The 7,079-nt window shown below is 32.6% G+C and overlaps 1 non-coding gene across 1 annotated transcript; it reads left to right on the forward strand.

Moving 5' to 3' along the window:
• The first annotated feature begins 6,339 nt into the window (after positions 1–6,339).
• On the forward strand, positions 6,340–6,446 carry LOC139846120 (small nucleolar RNA R71). Its single transcript, XR_011758861.1, has one exon. It is a non-coding gene; the product is annotated as a small nucleolar RNA R71 (small nucleolar RNA).
• Positions 6,447–7,079: the final 633 nt, after the last annotated feature.

Raw genomic sequence — 7,079 nt, forward strand, 5'->3', positions numbered from 1 at the left:
TTATTTATTTATTGAATGGGATATACCTAAACCTTGCTACAACACTTATAGGCAGTGTATCTAATCGTAGAGTAGTGTAGTTTTTAGTTAGTCCGGTTCGTTCCACAGGGAGCTAGCGATTACGTACTATATTTTTAAACTATATTTTATTTGTATAAATATATATATATATATATATATATATATATATATATATATATATATATATATATATATATATATATATAGTATTATTATTATTATTATAAAAGGGGATTTTTACTGTTTAATGACCGGTTTGTCGATTTTAAATAAAGCGTAAAGATAAATGACGATAATATAAATGACATAATTTAAATTGCGATAAATTAAATTGCAGTAATTAAAATGACAGTAAATAAAGGTACGTTGAAATTTGAAATAAAAGTATTATGCTTATTTAAACTTCCGTAATTATAATGTTTGACGTTTTGATTTTAATTTATTACCTTGGGTTAATTGTCCTTTGTCCTGAATTATTTGATACCTATTTGGTTTTTGTCCATAATAGTCCATCGGTCATAATTATAAAATGCTCGTCAAATTAACCTTATTCCCGAAGTCAAATATTCCAACTAATTAGGGATTCGAACTGTAACAAGGTTTTAATACTTTGTTTAATGATTACACCAGGTTATCGACTGCGTGTAATCTAAGGTTTTATTACTTTGTTAACAATTACACCAATTATCTTTGTATGTAATCCACCCCTATTTTAATGAGATATGAATATTAATTTACCCACTTGATCAGAATGAATAATCAATTACCCAACCCGAATAATTAATTAAATGATTGTAAACGATGTCATATAAACGTCACTAAATAGGACATTCGTAATCAATTTAATAATTATTAGTTTAACTAATTTGAAGATAGGTTCGACAGGTTCTAATAAGTTGTCGTTCAATTAGACAATACCCCCTACCTATTAATAGTCAATAGTCCAATGTTCACAAGTGTCGGCCTTTTGTCCAAACCTTAATTATGGTACAAAATCTAATAACCCCGTCTTAATATTTAGTCTAACATCACGATTACTTTAGCTCAACTAAGCATAATAATAACTTAGTTACGAGACATTAAATTAAAATGGAAGAAAATAGCTTACAGTGGTTATTTATCGCGTATCGTTACCAGGACAGAGTTTCGACTTTAAAAACCTGTTAAAAATTTCTTACATTAACCCAACTAAACCATAATTTATTATTAATCTTAATTATAATTAAAATTATAATTATAAATATATATTACATAGAGAGAAAGAAAGATTGAAAAAGGTGTACATAACTCGTCCGAAAATTGCTCAATTTATAGACTTGGCCAGCTACAGCATCCCGTGCGATCGCATAGATTTTGTGCCTTCTGGCCATGCGATCGCATGGCCTCCTGATCCAGCTCATATACTTGCTAAAAACGTGGGCGGATCTTGATTTATTTATTATATAATATAATATATATAATTTTATATAATTATATATATATTATATTATATTCTTGTGCATAGTTGACTCGTAATTTTAGCTCCGTTGGCTCGTACGTTTACGCCCGTTTTATGTCTCGGTTTCGGATTTTCGAACGTCCTTTCGTACGCGTAGATATCTTGTACTTTGCGTTCCGTGGCATGTACTCTTGTAATTTTTAGACGATTCTCATCAATAAATTGAACCACTTGGATCGTATCTTGTACAATTGAGCTTTTTGGTCATTTGCGTCTTCAAATCATCGTTTTCTTCTTTTGTCTTCGTACTTATTTATTTAAACGAATATTACATAAAAATAGAACAATTACAACAAAAAGCTTTACATAATGGAAGGATATTGTGCCTAAATATATGTTCATTTGGAGCACTATCAAATATCCCCACACTTGAACGTTGCTTGTCCTCAAGCAATACATAACTTGAAATAAAATCACACTTTACTAGAATCACTTATTATTATTATTATTATTATTATTATTATTATTATTATTATTATTATTATTATTATTATTATTATTATTATTATTATTATTATTATTATTATTATTATTATTATTATTATTATTATTATTATTATTTTTATTATTATTATTATTATTATTATTATTATTATTATTATTCTCACACTTTATACATCAGTAATTTTGATATAGCGGTATGAACAATGATAGTAACGATGTGATTTACAGTCCCACATGACTATAAAAATTTAGATTCTTTAAGGAAATTGGATCTTTATGAAAACATTTGATCTTTTGAAAATTCATTCTAGCTTTTATCCTAGATAAGTTTTCCGGAATAACCCTTCACCGGTGTTTGCAAAATGTTTTTGTGGGTTTCAGATTTGAAAATTTTAGCTCAAAACTTATGGTTTTGTGTCACCCACTTGCTAACCTTGTATTAGGAAAGCACATTTCCAGTATACTTGCTCCGTATATTACCTTTCGGTAAACTACCGTCTGGTTGTAAAGAAAAGCGTTGAACAAGCAACTGTTAAGGCAATGTCTAATGACATGCATTTGTTCATGGTCCACAACGTGTCAGATGCAATTACTATCCTTTGTAGGAGAAATAGTAAAGATCACCCTATAATTTTTCGGTCTGGCACGAGGTCCTGTCTTCGACTATGCTATGCAACCACCGTTCTTACGGTTGATACCCGATTTGGTTCAGGTGACCTAATGAATTTCGGTGAATTCTTAGCATTTTACGTTCAATGATAATGAACGCATTGAAAATAGGTTTTCAGAAAACAAATCGTTTTTATTTTGATCAAAATATTTTCTCGTTCAAGTTCGAGTTTAGATATCATTGAATTTCATGAGTTTGTAATTCTCAATCTTTAAAGTCAATCTCAAGGATTGAGTAATATCAGGCGTAAAAGCTGATTTTTAATCTTTAAGGAGATTATCCTTTATGGGGGTATGATTCATTAGTCTTATCAAGCTAATTTGCATGGCGCCCTCCCCATTTTACGAGACAGATCCTCTCATGGTTAGGATAAGTCTGACCACTTGGCGACCCTGTTTGATGCTGAGGTCCGTGGATTTCCTGCTAATTTTAGAGATGACTTTTCTAGATTTTTCGTCAACCTACAGCTGGTCTGGATGACAACTTCTTGACCTAAATCAAGAAGCGCGTGTCTTTTTCGGAAGACTTTACCTCCTTTTAATGATGGAATTGATTCATCGTGTAGATCCATCTTTCTTTCAAATGTATTACAATAAATCGGGTAAAACTGATCAGTTTAGTCCAAAGCAAAAGTACCTGAAATAATCTTGTACAAATATGTGATATAGGTTTTGAAGAACTTGGTAAATTCTTCTCACACTTAACTTTTATTTATTCTTTTCTTTGCCTTTTTATTCTCCTTTATTCCATTTTAAATGAATTCAAGTGTTTTGGGTTGTTTCTCAATTTATGTCCTTTCCGAGGTAACAATAATTTCTGCATTAACACCTAGTTTTATCGTTCATAAATATGTATAAACATGATTTTGAATTCATTTAGTTGAAAATTTTTCAAATTTTCACAAAATTTGGCAATTAAATTAAGTGTAAACCCGAGAGAATTTATAACCCTTCTCCACACTTAAGATCATGCAATGCCCTCATTTGCATGAAATCAGACTATAATTATAAATTCATGAGAGTGATTAGTGTAGAAAAGTGGTTAAAAATACCGAGTTTGCAAACATATTATTTTATATCACATTTGATATTTTGCGTCCTGTCGTCAAAATTAGTAGCTTTTGCTGAACTTAATGTCAGTCTTTGAAAGTGCGCTGTTTTACCCTGTGTTGTACATAAGATAAACTACAAACATATATATAATATATATTTTTTTTATAAAACCTTTATTTATTAAAACAATTTAAATGAATAATTTTTTTAAAATTTTGTTTCCTTTTACTTTAGGTAGTTTCGGTATGTTTACCTAGTCCGTCCCTCGACAAAATTTAAAATTTGTCATTTTTAAAGCGATTGTTTTAAAAGCAAAGATTTTTTTTTTTTGGGTTTTTTAATTTTTTTGGTATACTTTAAATCAATAAAATTAAAAATAATGATAATAAAATTTTTCGCCCCGCCCTCGGGTAAAGCAATTTCGGTTCCATGACTTAGTCTTCAACTTACGATGAATTTTAGAAATCATTTTTTAAACTTAATGAAATAAAATAAATTTTGTTTTTAAATTCACACAAAACTTAAATTTAAAAAGCATATTAATTTCATACAAAACCTATAAAACAAAAATTCAGAATGGGGGGATAAAACTAGTTCTTTAGTGTCTGCTAGCGGAAAAGACCAATCGGATTCCATTCTCGGAACTACACGAGAACAGAACAAATAACTCTAGACAACATTATTTCTTATAACATTTGAATCTCCCCACACTTAGGTAGCTGTGGTTTTGAAATTGTGATTAACTTCATCGTCAATTTCTCTTGGACCATAATCAACTTGCATATCTGTGACTTTTGCTTTAAGCCATTGGTCGGATTCCTGTGTAATATCTACAAATTCAACTAGTTTTGCCTTTTCTTTCGGCGATAGATTGGATACTAACCGGTTACATAACTTAAAGTTCCCCTTGATTCTAGCATCGCGAATCCGTTTAATAAGTTTTTTCATTGAACTATTAATAACGGGGTCATTTAATTTCATATCAACAACGGGGTTCTTTGTTATTAGGTCATCATTAGGTGTTACTTCATCTTCCCCACACTTAGGCGTTTTATTATTGTTACGCACTACCGTTGGTGTTGGTAAAACAATATGGTTCTTACCAATCATTTTTGTTGGTTCATTGGTTTTGGTTGGTGGAGATTTAGACTTTCGACAAACAAAGGTGACCGATTTGTCACCATCACTAAGTGTCATTCTACCCTCTCTTACATCAAATAACGACCTGGTGGATGCTAAGAATGGTCGACCTAAAATTAGAGGAATGTTTGAGTCCTCTTCTATGTCAATGACAATAAATTCGACTAGCAAGGTTAAATTACCTACTTGAATGGGTAGATTGTCAGAAATTCCAACTGGGTGCCTAATGGTTTGATCAAAGAGTCGAATAATCATTTTTGTTGGACTTAACTCACCTACTCCTAATCTCTTATATAATGAAAGAGGCATAACACTCACACTTGCACCTAAATCTGCTAGTGCATCATACATGACACAATCACTAAGTAGACAAGGAACAATAAATTCACCCGGATCACCCAACCTAGGTGGAGGTTTTGGTGGAACTGTCTTTACCGGGTTTACTTCTACGGTTTTTGTTTCTTGCATTTTCTTATTCTTCTTCTTCTTCTTCTTTCCAGAGGTATCACAAACTTTATTACCTATTACTTGCTCATACTCAACTCCTTTTCTTGGAAACGGGATGGGTGGTCTGTATGGTGCCACTACTGGCTTTACATACTCGGGTGGTGGTGGTGTTTTTTTAACTTCTTCATTGTTACTCACATCGAAAACCTTCCCATCTTCTGGTGTTAGTTTTTCAGAATTTGTTGATACGATATTAACGTTTTCATTCCGAGTATTTACTTCAGTATTACTCGGTAGCTTTCCTTGTTTCCTCTCACTTATCATGCTAGCAAGAGTACCTACGTGTTTTTCTAGATTTAAAATGGAAGCTTGTTGAGTTCTTAATGACCGATCAAACCTCTCATTCATTTGGGTTTGAGATGTAATAAATTGTGTTTGAGATTCCATTAGCTTTGCCATCATTTCTTCCAGATTTGGATTTTTCTCTTCGGTTTGTTGTGGTGGTTTATACAAGCTAGGTCTTTGTTGATTGAAAGTGTTGTTTTGAGTTGGTTGGTTATTCGGACCTTGTTGGTTATACGAGTTATTATTGGGTCCATTTGGATTGAAAAGAATGTTTTGATTTCGATTAAAGTTTGGCCTTGGTGGTTGATTTATTTTGATAATTATTTCCCGGCCTTTGGTTCATGTAGGAAACATTCTCACGTTGTTCCATCGTTTGCTCAATGTGACAATCTTTCGTTAAGTGTGGTCCACTGCATTGCTCACAACTGATTCGTATTGCGTGAATATCTTTAGTCATCTTTTCCATTTGTCTCTCGAAAGCATCTATTTTTGCGAAAACGGAATCAAAGTCATGGCTAGAATCGGCTCTAGCCACTTTAGATGAACGAAAAATATCTTTTTCCTGGTGCCACTCATGCGAGTGGGAGGCTGTGTTATCAATGATTTTGTAAGCTTCAGTTGCGGTTTTCTTCATAATGGAACCACCAGCTGCTATGTCGATGTCTTTTCGTGTAGTAATGTCGCATCCTTGGTAGAATATTTGTACTATTTGATAAGTATCTAAACCGTGTTGAGGACATCCTCTCAACAACTTTCCGAATCTTGTCCACGCCTCATATAATGTTTCATTTGGCTTTTGTGCGAACGTAACAATTTCTCCTTGAAGTCTCACGGCTTTAGATGCTGGAAAGAATCTTTTAAGAAATTTCTCAACTAAAACATCCCATGTGTCAATCGCCCCTTCAGGTAACGATTCTAACCAATCTTTGGCTTCTCCCTTTAAAGTCCAGGGAAACAACATGAGATAGATCTGTTCATCCTCAATTTCTCTGATTTTGAATAGAGTACAAATCCTATTAGTGGTTCAAAGATGTTCATTTGGATCTTCCTTCGGCGCACTACTAAATTTTCATTGATTATTTACCATGTGTAGGATTTGTCCTTTGATTTCATAATTTGGCACATTAATGTCTGGCTTAATAATTGCGTGACCTTGGCCAGTGCTTTTAGCCCTCATTCGGTCTTCCATACTTAGAGGTTCCAGATTTTCCATGATTGAATTTGTTGAATCTGAATCACTAGAGGATTCTGACTTAATGGTTTCTTCCTCGACAATCTCTGGATGAGTAATTTGTGGTTCAGGAGGAATGATTAGTGGTTCAGGATCTCTGAATTGTCCCTGAATATCCTCCGGATTCTCAATTGTGAGGTCGGGTTCAAAAAATGGATTATCGGAAATTTGAATTGGAGTACTTGGTCGACTAGATGACGATTCTAAAGAAAAATCAACGGCGACAATATT

Source organism: Rutidosis leptorrhynchoides, chromosome 4, assembly GCF_046630445.1.
Source record: "Rutidosis leptorrhynchoides isolate AG116_Rl617_1_P2 chromosome 4, CSIRO_AGI_Rlap_v1, whole genome shotgun sequence".
Lineage (NCBI taxonomy): Eukaryota > Viridiplantae > Streptophyta > Magnoliopsida > Asterales > Asteraceae > Rutidosis > Rutidosis leptorrhynchoides.